This window comes from Rattus rattus, chromosome 6 (genome assembly GCF_011064425.1).
Source record: "Rattus rattus isolate New Zealand chromosome 6, Rrattus_CSIRO_v1, whole genome shotgun sequence".
In the NCBI taxonomy this organism is placed as follows: Eukaryota; Metazoa; Chordata; class Mammalia; order Rodentia; family Muridae; genus Rattus; species Rattus rattus.
This window is the reverse complement of record NC_046159.1, coordinates 124,009,653-124,019,702: the sequence shown is the minus strand read 5'-3', so window position 1 is coordinate 124,019,702 and position 10,050 is coordinate 124,009,653.

Genomic DNA, 10,050 nt, shown 5'->3' with positions numbered 1-10,050 from the left:
GAAGTGTAGATCACTCTGAGACAGCCAGAATACAGCAAATACAAGAGGCGAATGTCAGCAGCAAACCTCTGAAACTGAGAATGGGACCCCCATTGAAGGAATCAGAGAAAGAACTGGAAGAGCTTGAAGGGGCTTGAGACCCCATATGTACAACAATGCCAAGCCACTAGAGCTTCCAGGGACTAAGCCCCTACCTAAAGACTATACACGGACTGACCCTGGACTCTGACCTCATAGGTAGCAATGAACAGCCTAGTAAGAGCACCAGTGGAAGGGGAAGCCCTGGGGCCTGCTAAGACGGAACCCCCTGGTGAAGGGGAGGGGGGGGGGGGGGGGGAAGAAAGGGGAGGGGGGGGGGGGGGGGGGGGGGGGGGATGTTTGCCCGGAAACCGGGAAAGGGAATAACACTCGAAATGTATATAAGAAATATTCAAGTTAATAAAAAAAAAATACCCAATTTAATATAGATGGAGATATAAAGTTGTTAATTGTATTTTTCTAAATTTTAAATAAAAAAACAAATCCCATGTACCCATTCAATTAATTTTAATAAGAAACTTTGATTTTTAAAACAGAGTATAATCTACTTCTTATTTGAATAGACCAAAATCTGTTATAATGTTCATTGTAAAGTGATTAATTTCAGAATTAGTTTAGAATATCTTGAATACATATGAATATAAATTAGAGAAGTGTTACATATTAATTAAAGTGATAGATTTTTGTCTGTTCCTAAGTTGATTTTAGTTATTTTATCTATTTTGTTATTTTGAATTTTCTATCAACTATAAATGATATGTATATTTTGGATACTCAGTACCAGTCTCTACAATGCTAAAACACAAGTCACTCTTTGCCAAAAGTAATAGCAGTAATTAAAAACATATTTAGATGCTCTATCAAGTGAGTTTTCAAGATGAATTTTATATAAGACAGATGTTCTCTCAGGCTAACATGAAAGAATAATGCTGTCATGATTGTAAACAATGTTTTTTCTACATTTCTGTCCTCAGCTAAACATGAGTTTTTGTTTAATTATTTTTGTTATTTTTTTGCTTTTAAAATTAAAAAAATAGATCTGTTCACTGTTTTCAATTAGTATTTAAAAAACCTGTAGAATGTATACAAATGATATTTTTAGGTCTGCAAAATGAATTTATTGAAAATTCTTGAACTGAATTTAAGCTAAAAATATGTTATGGAAATAAATAGTTGATGTCTTTGGAAGATAATTGTTGTATCCAGACAGCATGTATCATTCAAATTCTCTAATTTCAGAAAAGGAGATTTGTGGGATGATGTCATAGGTGAGGCAGGCACAAGATAGAATGAGGCCTGTCATTGGACGAGTAGGAAGGATAGGCAGGAGAAAAGTTTGAAGGAAGAGGAGGAGACAGGAACAGAAGAGAGGAGGAAGGACTGCAGAGTAGCCGCGGGACAACATGGAAGCTGACGTTAAGATTCCACGCTGTACCTTTACAGGTTGTTATGAATGTTCTTAAGGGATGGATGTGTACAGGGCTTTGTATGTTTAGGAAGGCAATTATATCTTATCAATTGGAAAAAGAAAAGTTCGAACTCCTTCCAGTCTGAACTGATGCCCTGAGCAGACTTTGGGGGTTGGCTCTCCTAGACTCTCTAATATGCCCAGGATAAGAGGTGCTCTGGGACACCCAGGATCACAAAATCACAGAGGAAACTCGACTCTCGGGGGCTTGGACACAACCAGGAGTACTGAATCTCTGACACACTCAAGAACACAAAGATGGCCACATCTTTCCCAACATCAAGGATAACAAGGACACTGCACAGGAACCAGGGAAAACCAAACTCCGCCAGAAAGAGGCATGGGTTTCTTTCAGACCACAACTGTGCCTGGAACAGACCCAGGGCTCTGGCTTCCAACACACTCCTGCAACACCCTGAAAAAGTTTGACTTCTGGGAGGTCTGACACAACAGGATCTCAGGAGCTTGACAACAACAGGATTTCTGGATCCCAGAGGCAGCTAGACTCCAAGGAGGTCTGACACACCCAGAATCTAAAGATCACAGGATCTGAGAATCATAGACTCACAGAGAACGCTGGACGTTGAGAAGTTCTGACACAACCAGGATCACAGGAGGGAGATGCTCCAGTCTGAGACAGCAAGGGCAGATAGCACTATAGATAACCAGATGTTAAAAGGCACAAGAACATAAGCACCAGAAACCAAGGCTACTTGGCATTTTCAGAACTGAGTTCTCCCACCAGAGAAAATACTGGATACCCCAACACACTGGAAAAGCAAGAGTTGGATTAAAAATTACATCTCATGGTGATACTAGAGACCTTAAGAAGGACATAAATAACTTCCTAAAGAAATGTAGGACAATGTAGGTAAACAAGTAGAAGCCCTTAAAAAGGAAACACAAAAATCCCTTAAAAATTATAGGAAAACACAACCAAACATGTTAAGAAATTGAACGTAACTATCAAGGATCTAAATTTTTAAATAGAAAGAATAATTAGGAAAACAATACCCTTCACAATAGTCACAAATGTTATGAAATAACTTGGTGTGACTCTAACAAAACAAGTGAAAGATCTGTAAAACAAGAACCTCAAGTCTCTGAAGAAAGATATCAAAGAAGATTTCCTAAGATGGGAAGACGTCCCATGCTCATGGGTTGGCAGGATTAATTTAGTGAAAATGGCCATCCTGGCAAAAAGTAATTTACAGATTCAATGCATTTCCAAGCAAAATTCCAACTCAATTCTTCATAGACTTAGAAAGAGCAATTTACAAATTGATTTAGAATAACAAAAAACCAGGATAGCCAAAATTATCTTCAACAATAAAAAAACTTCTGGGGGAACCAGGATCCTTAACTTCAAGCTATATTACAGAGCAATAGTGATAAGAACTGAATGGTATTGGTAGAGACAGGCAAGTAGATCCGTGGAATAGAATCGAAGACCCAATGCATAGACCACATGAAACTCAAGAAGGATGACCAAAATGTGGATATGTGGATGCTTCACTCCTTCTTTAAAAAGGGGAACAAAAATATCTATAGGAAGGGATAAAGAGGCAAAGTTTAGAGCAGAGACTGAAGGAATGGCCATTCAGAGCCTGCCCCACATGTGGCATATATATATATATATATATATATATATATATATATATATATATATATATATATATATATACACAACCATCAAAACTAGATAAGACAGATGAAGCTAAGAAGTGCATGCTAACAGGAACTGGGTATAGATCTCTCCTAAGAGGCACAGCCAGAACATGTCAAATACAGAGGCAAATTCTATCAGCAAACCATTGAACTGAGAACGGGACCCCCACTGGAGGAATTAGTGAAAGGGCTGAAAGAGCTGAAGGGGCTTGCAACTCCATAAGAACAATAATGCCAACCAACCAGAGCTTGCACGGACTAAACCACTACCCAAAGAGTGTACATGGACTGATCCTGGGCTCCAACTGCATATGTAGCAGTGAATAGCCTTGTTGGGGCACCAGAGGAAGGGGAAGCCCTTGAGTCTACCAAGGTTGGACCCCCAGTGTAGAGGATTGTTGGGGGTGGTAAGTGGGGATAGACGGGGTGGGGAACACCCTTATAGAATGGGAGGGGCAGGGGTCAGGGGGCTGATGGACAGGAAAACCAGAAACAGAATAACATTTGAATGAAAATAAGAAATACCCATTTTTAAATGGAAAAAATTAATTAATTAAAAAAGAAAAATAATTGAAGACCCAGAAATGAACCTACACATCTATGCTACCTTGATTTTGAAAAAGAAGCTAATACTATTCAGTGGGGAAAAGGCAGCATTTTCAACAAATGGTGCTGGCTCAATTGAAGGTAAGCATGTAGAAGAAAGCAAATCTATCCATTCTTATCAGCCTGTACAATGATCAGGTCCAAGAGGATAAAGGATCTCACACAAAACCAGATAAACTCAAATAATAGAAGAAAAAGGGGAAGAGCCTCAAGTACATGGACACTGGAAAAAATTTCCTGAACAGAACTCCAACAGCTTATGCTCTAAGAGCAAAAATTAACAAATGGACCTCATAAAATTACAAGTCTTCTATAAGCCAAAGGACACTATCATTAGGACAAAACCTCAACCAAGAGATTGGGAAAATGTCTTTACCAATCCTACATCCAATAGAGGGCTAATACCCAATATATACAAAAAACTCAAGAAGATAGACTCCAGAGAATCAAATGACCCTATGAAAAAATGGAGTACAGAGATAAAGAATTCTCAGAGGAGGAATATTGATTGGCTGAACATGAGGAAATGTTCAACATCCTTAATCATCAGGTAAATGAAAAGCAAAACACCTCTGAGATTTCACCTCACATCAGTCAAAATGGCTAAGATCAAAAACTCAGGTGACAGCAGTTGCTGTCCAAGATGTGGAGAAAGAAGAACCCTCCTCCATAGCTGGTGAGTTTGCAAGCTGGTACAACCACCCTGGAAATCAGTCTGAGGGTTCCTCAGAAAACTGAACATAGTACTACCTGAGATCCCAATTGTACCATTCCTGGGCATATACCCAGAAGATGCTCCAACATTTAACAAGGACACATGCTCCACTATGTTCATAGCAGCCTTATTTATAATAGCCAGAAGCCAGAAAGAGCCTAGATGTCCTTCAACAGCAGAATGGATACAGAAACTGTGGTATATTTACATAATGGGGTACTACTCAGCTATTAAAAACAATGACTTCATAAAATTCTTAGACAAATGGATGGAACTAGAAAATATCATCCTGAGTGAGGTAACCCAATCAGAATAAAATTCACATGATTTCCACTCACTGATAAGTGGACATTACCCCAAAAGTTCAGAATACCCAAGATACAATTTACAGACCACATGCTCAAGAAGAAAGACCAAAGTGTGGATGCTTCAGTACTTCTTAGAAGGGGGAACAAAATATGCACAAGGGGAAATACGGAGACAAAGTGTGGAGCAGAGACTGCCACACATGGATATCCATTGCACATACAATCAACAATCCCAGTCACTATTGGGGTGCAAAGAATGCATGCTGACAGGAGCCTGATATACATGTCTCCTGAGAGGCTCTGCAAGAACCTGACAAATACAGGGGTGAATGTGCACAGCCAACCATTGAACTGAGAATGGCATCTCCAATGGAGGAGTTAGAGAAAGGACTGAGGTAACTGAGGGGGTTTGCCACCCCATAGGATGAAGAACAATATCAACCAATCAGACACCCCAGAGCTCCCAGTCTAAACCACCAACCAAAGAGTACACCTGGACTGACCCATGGCTCCAGCCACATATGTAACAGAAGAAGGCCTTGTCGGGCATCAATAGGAGGAGAGGCCCTTGGTCCTGTGAAGCCTTGATGCACCAGTGCAAGGAAATGCCAGGGTGGGGATGAGGGAGAGAGTGGATGGATGGGCAGGAGAGCATCCTCATGGACGTAAGGAGTTGGGGGTGGGATAGGAGGTTTCTGGAGGGGAAACCAGGAAAGGAGATAATATTTGAATTGTAGATGAAGAAAATATCCAATACGAATGAAAAGAAAGAAATTTAATAAGCCAATCAAGTGTAAGTTACTCTAGATTGCTTAGGAAAGAAGACATAGGGGGCATTCAAACTTTCTAAAAATTAACTTGGAGCTCAGCTTTTGAACTGATGTCCTCTGCACCTGTTGTTTCTATACAATAAGCAGACTTCTAGCTTCCATTTGGTTGTCTCGCCCTTGGTTGTTTTCAGCAACTGGGGAACATAGGTACACTGTGAAATTGTTATGGAAAGTAAGATAATTCAGTGAGAGAAAAGAAGTTTTATGTGGATTGACTGATAGAGCATGACAATAGGTAGAGTCAGACACACAAAACACATGCCATTCTGAGGTTCAAGAGACAGGGCAACAGAATTTTTTTTCCTTGATTGACAGACTTTCAATTCAGCATGGAAACAAGTGTCCTAGATCTCTGTGTTTATGAGACATATGATGTGTATGCACTCACTCACACTTATTGGGTGTCTAGAATATTCAAATGGCATCTTCACATGTTTTTGTGCTTCCTCGTAATAAAGACATATCATCTTCATACAGATATCACAGCATTGTCTCTAGTTCCCCTGAGGTTCAGTGGATATATTATTGACTCACAGCAAAGACCTGAGTTCAGACACCCAACATCCACATATCATGAGTACCAGGCAGCTTCCACCCCAGAGCGCTTATGTGCAGATGGGAGGTGAATTCCAAGGATCTCTGCAGTACTTAGCCTGGCCTACACAGTAAAGAATAACAAGAGACCCAACCTTAAACAAAGTGGAAAGTCAGGCCGAGTGTAATAAGCCCAGTGAAATCTGATATCTACATGCATACCACAATGCATGAGTGACTGCATTCACAAACATAAACACACACACACACACACACACACACACACACAAATTTAAAGTGTTCCCCATAAAGTCACATAATGACAAGAATATAAATGCACCAGAATGTAACTTTTCAATAATAAAACCTTATGAAAAACATGTGCTGAAAACAGATTTGAAGACTGTTCTCTGTTCATCTGAATCTTTTGTCGCTCTTGGGAAAGCAAATCTCTTGGTGGAGATCCTGCCAGAGCCCTGCTCAGCTCTGGTACTCAGTTGCAAAGGCAGCCCCAATGTTGTGTCTCCTGGATTGAGTTTCCTGTGAGTGCATGAGTCCGAATACAAATAGAAGGTCAAACATGGGAATCATTGGTATTAGCTGACACCATAAACAAATGAGCTTGAAAAATGCCTTACATTAGCAGTGAAATACCCAAACTTGCCATGAGTGTTTTCACATAGGTGACAGTACTGTGTGTCACTCAGTGTTTGACACAGATTCAGAGCTAAACACACATTCTAGGCTTGCAAAGTTATTGCTTGAATAGCACCAGTTTTTAGGGTTTTTGCTGAAAGAAATAATTCAAACCTTGGGTGATGTGAGGAGACATACTGGCAATAGATTAGGTTACATCGACTGTCTTCATTTTAAATAAGTCGTGCCACCTCACAAAGGGTTACATATCAACACAAGATCTCCAGCAGCAGCCCAGACCACAGGTATCAGTTTTGGGCTTTGGTGGTGACTCAGGCCAGAGACATCAACACATACCTCAGCTGCAGCAGGACCATGTACCCAGAAAATGTCTTGGTGGCAGTCAGGATCAGGACCCCACGATCTCCTCACATCTGTCTCTTCCTCTCTGCTTTGTGTTTCTAGTTACATCTCTGCACTGTGCACAGATCCCTGAGTTTTGCTTTCTCTTGCATCTCTCCACATGCGTTCCATTTTTCCCATCCCTCCATCACACATTCCTCCATGCTTGGATGTCTTTATTCCAGCTTTCCCAGGAGAGCATTGTCAGGACAGGAGCTTGGGTCAGGTTATCATTTTTATAATTGCATCCTAGCCTCTTCATTTTGAATATTCTGCAGTAATATATATTATTGTATTAGAAACATGGTAATACATAATACTTTTATATTATTTATAATTGTTATATTATACATATATTAACATATTACATATCATAATTACTTATAATTTACAAACACACACACACAAACTCACAGCCTACACAATGCTTACATCATGCTAAATATATGTATCTCTAGCATTTGTCACTTCCTTATGATGAATGTTTTTAAAGCATTTCTTCTTGCTGTTTGAAATCTCTAGTAAACTATTGTTACCTCCGATCACCATATTCTACAGAGCATACTACAGATTGATTTTTCTCTGCTATTTTATCCTTCTTACTGAAAACAGATTGTTTTTCTCATAGGATATACTCTGATTACAGTTCATCCTCAGTCTACTCCTACCAGCTCTTCCCAATCCCCTCTCCCATCAGATCCACTCTACTTCTGTCTCTCATTAGAAAAAAACAGCTTTCCAAGAGGCAACACCAAAACATAAAATGCAATAATACAAAAAAAAAAACATGGGAAGTCCCACACCCCCAGATCCCTGCCTGCAGCAGCTCTCTGCTCCCAGAACCCGTGGGAGAGACCTCTCCACCGCCTGGTCAGGTGGGCACTCCTGAGGCTGCAGAGCGGAAGAGACCACCAACACTGCCCACCCCTGCCCACATCCCCTGGCCCAAGAGGAAACTGTATAAGGCCTCTGGGCTCCCCTGGGAGAGGGCCCAGGAGCGGCAGGAGCCCTGCCTGAGACACCGCTGGAACCTGAAGGAAACAGACCGGGTAAACAGTTCTCTGCACCCAAATCCCGTGGGAGGGAGAGCTAAACCTTCAGAGAGGCAGACACCCCTGCGAAACCAGAAGAGACTGCTCTCTGTACACATTACTGATTCCAGAGGAAAACACCAAAATACATTTGGAACCCTGGTGCACGGAGGCTCCCGGAAGGGGCGGCGCAGATCTTCCTGGTTGCTGCCACCGCAGAGAGCCCGTGGGCAGCACCCCACGAGCGAACTTGAGCCTCGGGACCACAGGTAAGACCAACTTTTCTGCTGCAAGTGACCTGCCTGGTAAACTCAAGGCACAGGTCCACAGGAACAGCTGAAGACCTGTAGAAAGGAAAAACTACACACCCGAAAGCAGAACACTCTGTCCCCATAACTGACTGAAAGAGAGGAAAACAGGTCTACAGCACTCCTGACACACAGGCCTATAGGACAGTTTAGCCACTGTCAGAAATAGCAGAACAAAGTAACACTAGAGATAATCTGATGGCAAGAGGCAAGCGCAGGAACCCAAGCAACAGAAACCAAGACTACATGGCACCATCGGAGCCCAATTCTCCCATCAAAACAAACATGGAATATCCAAACACACCAGAAAAGCAAGATCTAGTTTCAAAATCATATTTGACCATGATGCTGGAGGACTTCAAGAAAGACGTGAAGAACTCCCTTAGAGAACAAGTAGAAGCCTACAGAGAGGAATCGCAAAAATGCCTGAAAGAATTCCAGGAAAACATAAATAAACAAGTAGAAGCCCATAGAGAGGAGACACAAAAATCACTGAAAGAATTCCAGGAAAACACAATCAAACAGTTGAAGGATTTAAAAATGGAAATAGAAGCAATCAAGAAAGAACACATGGAAACAACCCTGGATATAGAAAACCAAAAGAAGAGACAAGGAGCTGTAGATACAAGCTTCACCAACAGAATACAAGAGATGGAAGAGAGAATCTCAGGAGCAGAAGATTCCATAGAAATCATTGACTCAACTGTCAAAGATAATGTAAAGCGAAAAAAGCTACTGGTCCAAAACATACAGGAAATCCAGGACTCAATGAGAAGATCAAACCTAAGGATAATAGGTATAGAAGAGAGTGAAGACTCCCAGCTCAAAGGACCAGTAAATATCTTCAACAAAATCATAGAAGAAAACTTCCTAACCTAAAAAAGAGATACCCATAGGCATAAAAGAAGCCTACAGAACTCCAAATAGATTGGAACAGAAAAGAAACACCTCCCGTCACATAATAGTCAAAACACCAAACGCACAAAATAAAGAAAGAATATTAAAAGCAGTAAGGGAAAAAGGCCAAATAACATATAAAGGCAGACCTATCAGAATCACACCAGACTTCTCGCCAGAAACTATGAAGGCCAGAAGATCCTGGACTGATGTCATACAGACCCTAAGAGAACACAAATGCCAGCCCAGGCTACTGTATCCTGCAAAACTCTCAATTAACATAGATGGAGAAACCAAGATATTCCATGACAAAACCAAATTTACGCAATATCTTTCTACAAATCCAGCACTACAAAGGATAATAAATGGTAAAGCCCAACATAAGGAGGCAAGCTATACCCTAGAAGAAGCAAGAAACTAATCATCTTGGCAACAAAACAAAGAGAAGAAAAGCACACAAACATAACCTCACATCCAAATATGAATATAACAGGAAGCAATAATCACTATTCCTTAATATCTCTCAACATCAATGGCCTCAACTCCCCAATAAAAAGACATAGATTAACAAACTGGATACTTAACGAGGACCCTGCATTCTGCTGCCT